General features: G+C 48.0%; 1 protein-coding gene across 3 annotated transcripts in view; it reads right to left on the bottom strand.

Moving 5' to 3' along the window:
- LOC120917509 (transmembrane protein 272-like) overlaps nt 1-13,026 on the bottom strand; it is a 165,516-nt gene that overhangs the window by 56,447 nt on the left and 96,043 nt on the right. The window lies entirely within an intron of this gene.

Raw genomic sequence — 13,026 nt, 5'->3', positions numbered from 1 at the left:
ATGGTGGCACCGCAGAGGGGGATGGTGGCACCGCAGAGGGTGAGGGATGGAGACAGGAGTTGTTGGTGGCACTGCAGAGGGGGATGGTGGCACCGCAGAGGGTGGGGGATGGAGACAGGGGTTGTTGGTGGCACCGCAGAGGGTGATGGTGGCACTGCAGAGGGTGGGGGATGGAGACAGGGGTTGTTGGTGGCACTGCAGAGGGGGGGATGGAGGCAGGGGGTGTTAGTGGCACTGTAGAGGGGGTGGTGGCACCGGTTGTTGTTGGCACTGCAGAGGGGGGATGGAGGCAGGGGGTGATTGGAGGCAGGGGGCCTGGGGGAGATTGGAGGCAGAGGGAGATTGGAGGCACTGCAGAGGGGGGTGAAGGCAGGAGGTGTTGGTTGCAGAGGGGGATGGAGGCAGGGGGTGATGTGACTAAATAATTTGCCTTTATTATATCAAAAATAACAAAAATATGTTTTTTTATCTTAATATCTACCTTAAATCACATTGCTATTTGCCTAGCGTACTTGTTTGTAGCCTAAATATTGAAATTTGCACCAAAAAAATTAATTTATTAACTTTTGTGAAATGCCAGTAAAAACGTGGCTGCGCCAGTAAATTTCGGGTGTCGTGCCAGTAAATTTCAATCTGGTAGGTTGGCAACTACTGCCAGGTCACCAGAACTAGTATCCTGGTATTTCCCATCTATTACTTTTCTGGGGACAACTCAAAATGTGGGATTTTCTTTTAGTTTCACTTTCAATGATAATGGAAAACAGGACAAATAGAAGGGTTGACTCCCCCTAACAGGGGCAGAGGTAGCAAACATCATAGCTCCCAACTGTCCCTGATTTGGAGGGACTGTCCCTCATTTGGAGCAATGTCCCTCTGTCCCTCTTTCCCCCTCATTTGTCCCTCATTTTGCTCTGATCTATATAGCTGTATATAAAATGCACTTTTTATCTTTCAAAAAGTGTTTCCCAGTGCTAAACCTTTCTTATAAATTCTAAATCGCTGAATTTGTACATTTTAAAAGTCAATATAATGGAATTGTAATGGCAAAAAAAAGCCCTTTTGATTTTAATTAACCTTTTTTTGGGGGTTAATTCTTCTTTAAGGGGGTGTGTCAGGGGGCATGTCCCATGCCTACATACATTTGCTGGTAGGTGTCCCTCATTCCCATCTTAAAATGTTGGGACGTATGGCAAGCATGTAGAAAAAGATTTGCCTTTAGCTATATTTTAAGGCTGGGTTCACGCTGATGTGAAGTGGATACGGATTTCCCTGCATCCAATTTGCATAACAGGAGTCTGTAACTGGCGCTCTATGGAGCCGGTTCACACACCTCAGGGGCGGCTGCGGTCCGAATTGCAGAAGGGTCGTGTGCGTCTTCTGGTTTGTTTTAGGTGCAAATTCAGCCAAAAAATTGGACATGAATTGCGCATAAAACTGCGAACAGGGATGCACCGGACCCCCTGCTGTGAGCCGCGGCCGCAGCTAGTGTGAACCCAGCCTAACAGCTTCCAGAGGTACACTCTATTCTCAATGGAAAAAAGTATTGATACACTTAGGGCTCTTTCACACATCCGTTCAGTTTTTCAGATCAGTTTTTTTTTCATCAGTTGATCCGTTTTTCCATCAGTTTTTCGTCAGTTTTTCGTCAGTTTTTCCATCAGTTTTTTTCCATCAGTTTTTGCATCAGTTTTTCCATCCGTTTTTCCATCGTTTTTTTTTTTTTTGGGGGGGGCTTTTTACATAGAAAAACGGATGTTAGCGGAACGGATGATAAACGGATCATCCGTTAACGTCCGTTTTTCGTCCGTTCCGTTTTTTAGACGGAAGAAAAATAGGGTTTTCTTCCGTCCAAAAAAACGGAACTGAACGCAGACGGATGCTAACGGACGTTAGCGGATGCTCATCTGCTAACGGACGCTAGCCCATAGGGAAGCATTGCGGTCCGTTAACGGACGTCCAAAAAACGGACGAACGGAACGGACGTGTGAAAGAGCCCTAAGATTTAACAGAATACAAAAAAGCATTTTTGAATGGAACAAGAAATGATAGATTATCTGGAGACAAAGGAGACTGTTGTCATTAGGGGAAACGGCATGCATCTACCCTGTTGCCTGCTACTTGTCATTCTACCACCATGTGGTACCACTTTCCCACCTTGCTACATCCTGCTTTGTTCCAGGTTTAGGACATATAATGCCGCGTACAGACGGTCATTTTTTGTGATGAAATAAAATGACATTTTTAAAAATGTCAATTAAAATGATCGTGTGTGGGCAAAATGGCATTTTATGTCTTCTGAAAAATGACAAAAAAAAAATTCGAACATGCTCGAATTTTTTGTGTCGTTTTTCAAAATGTCATTTTTTGTGTCAATGAAAATGATAGTGTGTGGGCAAAATGACGTTTTTAAACCCGCACATGCCCAGAAGCAAGTTTTGAGAAGGGAGGTAAAACTACCATTCATAATGGAGTAAGCACATTCATCACGCTGTAACAGACAAAAAAGCACGAATCATCTTTTACTAACAAGTAACCAGCTAAAAGCAGCCTCAAGGCGAATAGAACTTCCCCTTTAGAGTGCCGTCACTTTGTTCATCATTTTTCAAAATGATGGTGTGTATGCTACATCGTTTTTGAAAATGAAGTTTCAAAAATGTCGTTTTTTTTTCATCACTTCAAACGTCATTTTTTTTTCATCACAAAAAATGACCGTCTGTATGGGGCATAAGACTTGGTTCACACCTATGCATGTGGCTGTGGGTGTGGGAATTGCAGCGATTCTCACATCCGCAACCACACAAAGTGAAAACACTCTGCTGTGTAAAAATGTGTGGGTCTGCCATGGATTTTGAATGGCACTTCCAGGCATGTAAAAACGCAGCGCATTTGTGGGTGCAGGAACCACAGGGCCACGTTTTGAAAAAGGTGCATACTTTTTTTGCTTGAAATGCAGGCATGGCAGAAAATTCAAATGAATGGGCTGCTGTGCTTAGGCAAATGCAGGTCCAAAAAATCCAGAGATACAAACCAGAGGGTAAGTGTCTCCAGATTTCAGCTGCTGCTTGGTATAGCACCTGCATGGCCAGTCCCTTCTCAGCATATTAATCAAGCTCAATCGTTTAGCTGTGCTAAGACCAACTACAGTTGCCCAAGTTAATTGATGCATTTTTTCAGCCCAAGCTCTAATCTGTTTGAAGCTGGCTTTACATTTGTAAAGTTTAGTTCAAAATATTTTCATTATTAACAGCGAAGAGCCAACCCTCTTTAATAGATGCATCGTACTGATCCTCTCAGTTGTGATCTTTAAGCACACGGTTGGGTAGTGAATTTTACATTTAGCCTTGCTGGCATGGGTTACTGTGACCTTGAAATCAATGATGCAGTGTGCCTCGTTTGTCACACCACTTGTTCCTGAACTGCGTGGCGTTCAAGGACGCTCTCTACGTGTTAGAGACTTCAAGAAGGTGTGAATTACTGGGCGTGCCGCAATGCATACTGGGAAATGTAGTTCTTACATGAACGAGTGCCGCAAACCAGGAAGTGAATGAGAGAACAGAAACTAGAACGCCGGAGGTGATATAGATGAAGGAATTTAATAGGTATTTACAAATTTTTTAACAGAATCATTACACTATTCTGTCTGTCTACCTTGCAGACATTAATTTTAGGCAAAAAAATGTTTTCCTTTACAACTCCTTTAAATGCCCTCACTGTGGAACCATAAGGAACTGCATATCAAACATTCAAGGCTCTGTGTATTCCTCTCATAATAAAGGTCTTCGCTGGTAGAGCAATTGATTAAAACAAGGAAGCAGCTGATCTATGCAGAGAATCCAGGCCGGGTCAGAGTACTAAAGCTAGCTTGGATACTTTTAGCCAATGACAGGGCAAAGCGGTACAGAGAAGTGACTGGCAATGCAGCGCTGTGGGGATGATGTCACATACTACGAACCAGGAGGGACGTGGCTGCACGTTTCAGGACAGAAAATGTTATACTTGCTTCTGTAGAGTGTACAGAACTACATGACGCAGCAGGGAAGGAATCATATTTTAAACCTCTGGGCTACATTTCCTGTGGGTGTAGAAGTATATATAAAAATTATAAAAAGTGATCAGCATATGTAAAAAAAAGCAAACAATAACATGATTAATAAAAAACATAATACCACCGTCATTAAATAAAAAAAGTGAAATTTATTTAATGCCTTAGGCCGCGTACACACCGGCAAACATGTACGATGAAACCGGTCCGCCGGACCGGTTTCACCGTACATGTCTGCCCGGGGATTTCTGTACGATGGCTGTACTAACTATCGTACAGAAATCCGCGCGTAAACAATACGCGGGGCGTGTCCGCGGCGACGTGGGCGGGCCTGCCAGTTAAATGCTTCCACGCATGCGTCTAAGTCATTCGACGCATGCGAGGGATGGCGGGCGCTCGGACATGTACGGTAGGTCTGTACAGACGACCGAACATGTCCGAGCGGGCAGGATTCCAGCGGACTGTTTTAAAACAAGTCCAGGAATATTTGCCCGCTGGGAAAAGGCCCGGCGGGCAAATGTTTGCTGGAATCCTGCACGCTCGGGCCTACACACGACCGAACATATCTGCTGAAACTGGCCCGCGGACCAGTTTCAGCAGACATGTTTGGTCGTGTGTACGGGGCCTTAGGAGATAAAATGAATGTGTATACCGTATTTATCGGCGTATAGCGCGCACTTTTTTGCCCTGAAAATCAGGGCAAAATCGTGGGTGCGCGGTATACGCCGATACCCGCTTTCCCACGCCGAGTTTGAATACCGAGCGCAGTACACTCGTGAATTGTCGGGCAGTCTCGGGTCCTCTCGCGCTGACGTCCTGGACGTACAGGACGTCAGCGCGAGAGTAACCGAGCCTGCCCGACAATACACGAGTGTACTGCGCTCTGTATATGTCGGCGCAGTATTCAAACTCGGCGCAGGAAACGAGGGGACACCCGAAGCCGCAGACAGATGCCGGACCCGACGAGGCCGCCGATGGACGCCACGCAAGACACCAAAACTGTAAGTACAAAAAAACTTTTTCCACAGGAATTCGGGGCAACTTTAGGGGTGCGCGCTATACGCGGGAGCGCGCTATACCCCGATAAATACAGTAATTGAATAATAAATAAATGTCCCAACTTGAACTTGAACAACTCATTACTTCTATATACTGTAATACTCTTACTCACTGGAAGCTTACTTGGAGTAAGATAGTGAGGACATCTTATTTTTAGATAACTGTACTAACCTCAAATTTTTTGTTTAACCCTCCCCTGCGTCAATGCATTAAGGGTAAAAATGCACGCAAAGCTTCTTAAAACATTCAGCCTTGGAGCTACTGTTGCAAATACTTTCAATGTCCCATACTTTCAACCCTTTAGTGCACAGGTGTCAAACACAAGGCCCGCGGGCTGAATCCAGCTCTCCAGGCCTTTTTATGTGGCCTTCGCACCTCTCCTGCAGGTACAGGAGAGCTCCAGCCCTTCTCTGGTCCTCCTACAGACCCCTACTTTCTGCTTTAAAGCAATGCACCCAGCTTCTTCCCAGCAGCAGCATAAGGAAAGGGGGTGCACTGTGATGTAAGGGAGAGTGGGGGACTCAATTTCTGATGGTGGAGTGGCTCATGACATCTAATGTAAGGGTAGGGGATGCGCTGGATATCTAATCTTACAGATACAACCGGCCCTTTTGAGGACAAGCATAATGCTGATGCGGCCCATGATGAAATTGAGTTTGACACCCCTGTGGATTTCTCATGTTTTTTCTTACAGTATATAGGGATGTTATAATCAGTACTATCCTGCTCAATAACATGGCAATGTTCGCCAAATCTGATAGTCCTCCCTACATACAAACGTTACATGGGCAAGTCAAACAATATATGACAAATTCAATGTAATAGTTAAAAAAAAAGTGGCTGGAGCGGCGATGACGTCACTCCCGCGCGTGAGCGCGGTAGATTTAAATTCGGCAAGGTCTGGCGGCTGCCGGTCCTTTAGCCGAGGATCCCCCCTGCGCATGCGCCACTGCAGTCAGCGGCGCATTGCGAGGGGAATATCTCCTAAACCGTGCAGGTTTAGGAGATATTCTTTATCCCTACAGGTAAGCCTTATTATAGGCTTACCTGTAGGTAAAAGTAAAAAAAGTGGGTTTACAACCACTTTAACTGCTCTGAAGCCTATGCCAGAATTTTGTTATTCAGATTTAAAATACTTTTTCTCTTATCGTCCATGGACGGACACAGCTCCTTAAATCTTGACAAGTGGGTTATGTTCCTGTTCACAGGAGAGGACTAGGCAGAAACATGTTAGATAATTAAATACATGTTACTTTAACCACTTAAGACCCGGACCAAAATGCAGCTAAAGGACCCGGCCAGGTTTTGCGATTCGGCACTGCGCCGCTTTAACAGACAATTGCGCGGTCGCGCGACGTGGCTCCCAAACAAAATTGGCGTCCTTTTTTTCCCACAAATAGAGATTTCTTTTGGTGGTATTTGATCACCTCTGCAGTTTTTATTTTTTGCGCTATAAATAAAAATAGAGCGACAATTTTGAAAAAAATTCAATCTTTTTTACTTTTTGCTATAATAAATATCCCCCAAAAATATATAAAAAAAACATTTTTTTCCTCAGTTTAGGCCGAAATGTATTCTTCTACCTATTTTTGGTAAAAAAAACAAAATTGCAATAAGTGTTGGTTTGCGCAAAATTTATAGCGTTTACAAAATAGGGGATAGTTTTATTGCATTTTTATTAATTTTTTTTTTACTACTAATGGCGGCGATCAGCACTTTTTTTTGTGACTGCGACATTATGGCGTACACTTCGGACAATTTTGACACATTTTTGGGACCATTGTCTTTTTCACAGCAAAAAATGCATTTAAAATGCATTGTTTACTGTGAAAATGGCAGTTGCAGTTTGGGAGTTAACCACAGGGGGCGCTGAAGGGGTTATGTGTGACCTAATATGTGTTTACAACTGTAGGGGGGTGTGGCTGTAGGTGTGATGTCATCGATTGTGTCCCCCTATAAAAGGGATCACACTATCGATGACGCCATCACGGTCACAGAGCTTCGGACCGGGTCGCGGGCACGACGACGTATATCGGCGTGAAGGGGTCCTTAAGTGGTTAACAGAGTTGAACAGCCCCACCCAGGGGGCGGTCCCACCAGACATAACCCTCCTCCCTGCAGCAAGCAGTCTCAGTTTCTTTCTGCCTAGCAAAAGAGAAGGACGTATGGCTCCCTTTGGGCCCAGCGCCCTGAGGGAAAAAAAAATGTATTTTATTTTTTTCATGAAAGAATCTTCTATCAACTGTCGGCTGAGAGACAGGCTGCATATTATAGATCCTTGTAGTCTCCTCAGTCCGGCCAGCGAGCGTGAGCACACTTTTGCAAAGAGGCTGGGTCTGCCACGACATACCCCATGACTCCTGTGGTGGCCGGAGAGCTTCTGCTCCAAGGTCCACATATGACTGGGCTATGGTGTTGTCTCACTTACAGTGGACCGGGCCGACCGATACCTCCAACGCGGTTGTATACCTGTCAGGAATGTGCCAGTGGGTCCTCGCGTGGAAGGGTAAGTACAGACCCTCCCGCTTAGGTGGGTTGATACGGCTGTGCATTCCTGTGGTTCGGAGGTCCTCCCTTCCCTGCTCTCTGTCATATTTCCCTCTGCTGACTATTGCTACCGGGGTGGACCTGTGGGGGGGGGCTCATTTTCCCACCAGGGGGCTGTAGGGTGTCTGGCCTGTGTTTTTTTCTGTGGGGGTGTATTTGCTTGGAAGGGCCTCCTTATGCCTTCTCAGCCACGTCGTGGCATTTTGCCGCCATTTTCTCTGCGCCAGCGCCATTTTTTTGTAGCCTACTGGTACCATTAGGATTTCCCATTGGCGGGCATTTTGTTGTGGCCGCGCTATGACGTAGTTTATTATTGCGGACGGCCATGTTTCTGTGGCCGTTCCTGCTCTGAAGCGTCCGGTGGCCATTTTGGAGGTGATTTTGCCTCTAGTGCTAAGCTTATCAGCGCGCAGCACAGATCTCCTCCCAATGTTTTGAGCAGCTTTACCTCACAACATTTCTCCTTACAAGCACATGCTGTGTTCTGAGGGCAGAAGGGGGCGCTGAACGGTCTCCTTCGGTGATTGGTGAATCCCCTGGGTAACCCCCAGTCAGCACAGCAAAGACGGTGGGATTTCTTCAGGTCTGAAATGGGTCCCTGAGAGCTTTCTAGATGGAGTCAGTGTCTGGTTCTTCCTCTCAAAACATGCCAGAGGTGGCTGCTGGAGCTCCTGCAACTGCAGTTCATGGACACTTTGTTGGAGCGGTGTGTTGGCGTGTGGGTGTTAAGGGGGGTTAAATAGTGCCCCCACCATCCCCTAGGGACTGCTCTGTCACAGACTAGGACCTGGCTGTCATGTCCCTGGTTCTGTATTGTCCGTGTATGTGGACCAGAACTTTTCTTGTGAGGGGGACTGTTCACTTGGGTCCAAAGACATAGGTGCAGAGCACTTGTCAGTGCGCTGTATGGAGCTCCCTTGTGCTGCCTGGTGCAGCAGAGGTTTCCTCTGAGGGCTCGGTCTTTTTTTGTGCACACAAATCAGACCGCTCTGTGAGGGTTTTCCTTATATTTTCTTTGACTAGTTCATTAATAAGGAATGGGAAAGGCCGCAGAAGTCCTTGTAGTTCCTCAACGCCCGGGGTTTTCGGTACCCCTTTTGAGGAGAGTTTAAAAAAAATCTCCTCAGGTGGTGGCCCCCTGTGCCCGGTTAATAGGGGGTGACCGCTCTCCCTATAGAAGGGACCCCTGCCTTCAAGGACCTTGTTTACCATGCTGGGGTCTGCATCGCAGCCTGTTATGGCCACAGCCTTGGTGTCTCAGACACTCACTGTATGGGCAAGGTTTTGCACCAGACTGGAGGAGCACCAGCTCCCTCCCTGATTTGTTAGACTGGCCGACCAGTTGGTCCAGGGCCTTGTATATGTCTTTGATGCTACACAGGATGCAGCATCCTCGATATCCAGAGCCTCTGTTTCGGTGGTGGTTTTGCGCCGCCTGATTTGGCTGAAATGCTGGTATGCTGTCCAAGCATCCAAAAAGCCCTGGCTGATTTACCCCTCAGGGGTAGAAGGTTTTGGTACCTCGTTGGATGACATTATCACGAATGTCACTGGGGGTAAGAGCACTCTCCTCCCTCAGTCCGCTAGGGTGAAGGAACCGCGCCGTGTCCCGGGTCCTTCATTCCCCGCTCAGAAGCGGTATTTTTCGTCAGTCAAGGCCCGCGGGAAACCCTCCCAGGCCGACAAAGGCTCAGCTCGTCCCTGGGTGCGTAAGCCGAAAACGCCGGCACCCAAACCCGCCAATGTATGTAGTCTTCCCCTGCCCGTCTCATGGGTGGGGGGACAACTTTGCAGGTTCACAGCTCGATGAACCTCCCTGCTCTCCGACCAGTGGGTCTGCGAGGTGGTCTCTTCAGAGTACTAGATAGGGTTCCTCCTATCCACCGATCTTGGTCCCAGAGAGTCTACGGGTCACAGTTCTGGAACTTTGTCATGACCACAAGCTGGCTGGTGCACTGAAGACAGCTGAACTGGTGCAGCGTACATTTTTGGTGGTCTCAGTTGAAGAGCGACTACAAGAGTTTTGTGGACCTGTGCAACACCTGTTCTCTGGAAACAAGAATAGCCGGACGAAGGCCTGGGGTCTACTAAAACCTTTGCCCGTCCCTGAAAGGCCCTGGAAAATGGTTTCAATGGACTTCATTGTAGAACTCCCGGTGTCCGAGGGGTTTTCCACCATTTTTGTTGTTGTGGGCAGATTGTCCAAAATGGCCCACTTTCTCCCCATGCAAGGTACGCCTTTGGCCATGGAGACGGCAAAGACCTTCATAAAAGAGATAGTGAGGTTGCACAGAGTTCCAGCCAAAATTGTCTCGGATCGTGGAGTCCAGTTCACCTCCAGATTTTGGAAGGCTCTCTGTGGCTCTCTTGAAATCGATCTGGCCTTCTCTTCTGCATATCACCCCCAGACTAATGGGCAAACCAAAAGAACCAACCAAACGTTGGAGCAGTACCTCCGCTGCTTCTCTTCCTTCTCTCAGGATGACTGGGTTGCCTTACTGCCTGTCGCGGAGTTTGCATACAACAACTATCTGCACTCTGCTATCAAACAGACTCCGTTATTTGCCAACTATGGGTTTCATCCCTCCTTTCTGCCAAATACCTTACCTGAATGTACTATTCCTGCAGTGTCTGAGACAATGGACTTTTTCATTTCCAACAACAAACTTCTACAGGAAAACATGTCTAAAACTCAGGAATACAATAAGAAAATGTTTGACAGGAAAAGACGAGGAGAACTCTGTCTGGAACCCGGCAACCAGGTATGGTTATCCACGATTAATCTGAAAATGGCCTGTTCCTCTAGGAAATTGGGCCCTAAATTCATGGGTCCTTTCCCTGTAAAGAGGAAAATCAATAATGTAACATATGAACTTGACCTACCCGACACCCTGAAGGTGCACCCAGCCTTTCACGTGTCCTTGTTGAAACCAGTTGTTCCTAACCCCTTAACTGGCTGTAATGCCAATCCCCCAGATCCCGTAATTGTGGATAATGATGAGTTTGAAGTGGAGTCGATTCGGGATTGTAGGAGATGAGGCAACCAGACGCAATACCTAATTAAATGGGGGGCTACTGCCAGAGGACAACTCTTGGCAACCTGAGAGTGGCATCCATGCCGAAGAACTAATGCATGCTTCCAGGAATTCCCACGCTTCTAAACTGGCCCAGCTGGGCATCCGGAGGCTGCCCTTTAGGGGGGGCACTGTCAGAGAACTCACCCTTCCAGACATAGTATTGGTTGCCTTGGTGCGTGCTCGCCAATGCGCGCTGATGTGCGTGGCCCTGTCCCCGCTGGTTCGTGTCCTGGACTGCGGGTGTGCGTGTGCACGCTGGCACACGCCTTGGATTGCGTGTGAGCGGTGGTGCGCCTGTGCGCACATGCGTCACTTGGCGCCAAACAGTCTACTTAAACCCCTAGAAGACTGCAGGCCGGTGCTGTCTGATCTTCAGCGTTCTGTTGCCCTATACCTGTTATCTGCTTAATCCGTGACCATCTGACCTTGGCCTGCTTATCCGGACTCTCCTTGTCTTCCGCCTGCATCTGACTCTTGGCTTGTTCTGACCACGCACATGCCTACCTCTCTGTACCTCATCTGCCCGCCTGTTGCCGACCTTGCTTGTACCCGACTACTCTACTCTGCTTCTGTCCAGCTCCACCCCCATGGTCCTACCAGCCTAACCGCTGTCCGAGCGGACTATCTACCTCTCCTGCATCCGGTTCCTGAGCTGCTCACACGCAACAAGTGTCCAGGCTCTCATACCCTTCCACACTCCCGTGCCTCCTGTTCCCACTTCCAGGGGCCGTGAGTCAGATCAGTACGGGAAACCTTCCTCTGCTCTATTGGGCTCGCAAGACCAGGTACGTGCAAGTCTGACATCAGCTAAACAGGCAGGCGGGCTACCTGAGTCGCCAGATGCTGGACCAGGGCGACTGGTCTTTGCACTCGTGGGTGTTTCAACTCCCTTGCAGGAGGTGAGGCTCACAGGGCATGGATATCCTGGCCACTCGTCTCAACTGCATTGTGTCGAAGTTCGTGGCCAGGTCTAGTATTCCTGTTAAGACTCATCAGACGCGTTGGTGGCCCTGTGTGGTCAGTATCAGCTACGCCTTTTTTCCATTGTAGTTGCTTCTTCGGCTGCTCCACAGAGTTGAGGCCGAGGGGATCCCGATGATCCTAATCACTCCAGAGTGGCCTTAGCGTCCTTGGTACGCCGATCTCGGGTGCCTGGTGGTGGATGTACCCTGGCGTTTGCCAGGGCGGGAGGTCCTTCTGTCTCAAGGTCCCATACTTCATTCTGTTGTACAGTCGCTGGCTTGCACGGCATGGCTATTGGAAGCCAGGTTTTAAGAAGACCGGGGTCTGTCCAACTTGGTCATCTCAACCATGCTGAGGGCACGGTAGTCTTCTTCCAGGATTGTACCTGGAAGGCCTACATCTTTTTGTGCGAAAAGATGGGGTGACGTCCACGGATGTACTCGGTGTCCAGGGTCCTGCTGTTTTTACAGCTTGGAGTGGATCTCTGTCTTAAGCACCGTGAGGGGGCAGATTTCAGCCTTGGCTGTGCTTTTTTCAGTGGCCTTTTGTGGCCCATTCTCGGGTGGGTAACTTTTGTGCAGGGAGTTGTCATATACTGTAATTTCCCCTCTTGACCCACCTCTTCCCCCATGAGTTTTGACTCTTGGTTCTTCAGGAACCTTCCTTTTGAAAACTTCCTCTCTTGGCACTATCTCAATAGGTGGCTTTTGTTTGGTGGCCATTACTTCTGTGAGAAGGCTTTCTGAATTGGATGTCTTGCAAGTCGCCATACTGGATCCTCCATAAGGATAAGGCGGTGTTTCGCCCGCAACCTTCCTTTCTTCCGAGCGTGGTTTTGGCCTTTCACCTGGATGAGGACAGTGGGCCAGATTCTCAGAAGAGTTACGACGGTGTATCTCAGGAAACACCGTCGTATCTCTGTTTCTGAGCCCGGGTATCTATGCGAGTGATTCCTAGAATCATTTTCGCATAGATACGGCCAAGATCCGACAGGTGTAAGTCACTTACACAGTCGGATCTTAGATGTAATGCGAAGCCAGCCGATAGGTGGCGTTTACGTTCAGTTGTCATTTGACTATGCAAATGAGCCTGATACGCCGATTCCCGAACAAATTTGCGTTGCGTAGTCGTCGTTTACGTAGTTTCCGTAAGCGTAAGGTTACCCCTGCTATATGCTACCTTACCCAAGTCCGCCGTATGCCATGTTAAGTATGGCGTCGGGTCAGCGTCGTCTTTTTCCGTCGGTTACGTCGTTTTACTAAGTCGTCCGCGAATACGACTTTACGTCAATGACGCTCACGTCGGCGTCATTGACGCTTTCCGTCGTGAGCTGGAGCA

The sequence above is a fragment of the Rana temporaria genome, chromosome 11, assembly GCF_905171775.1.
Source record: "Rana temporaria chromosome 11, aRanTem1.1, whole genome shotgun sequence".
Taxonomy (NCBI): domain Eukaryota; kingdom Metazoa; phylum Chordata; class Amphibia; order Anura; family Ranidae; genus Rana; species Rana temporaria.
The sequence above is the reverse complement of the archived record's forward strand: the minus strand, read 5'-3'. Positions and strand labels throughout refer to the sequence as shown.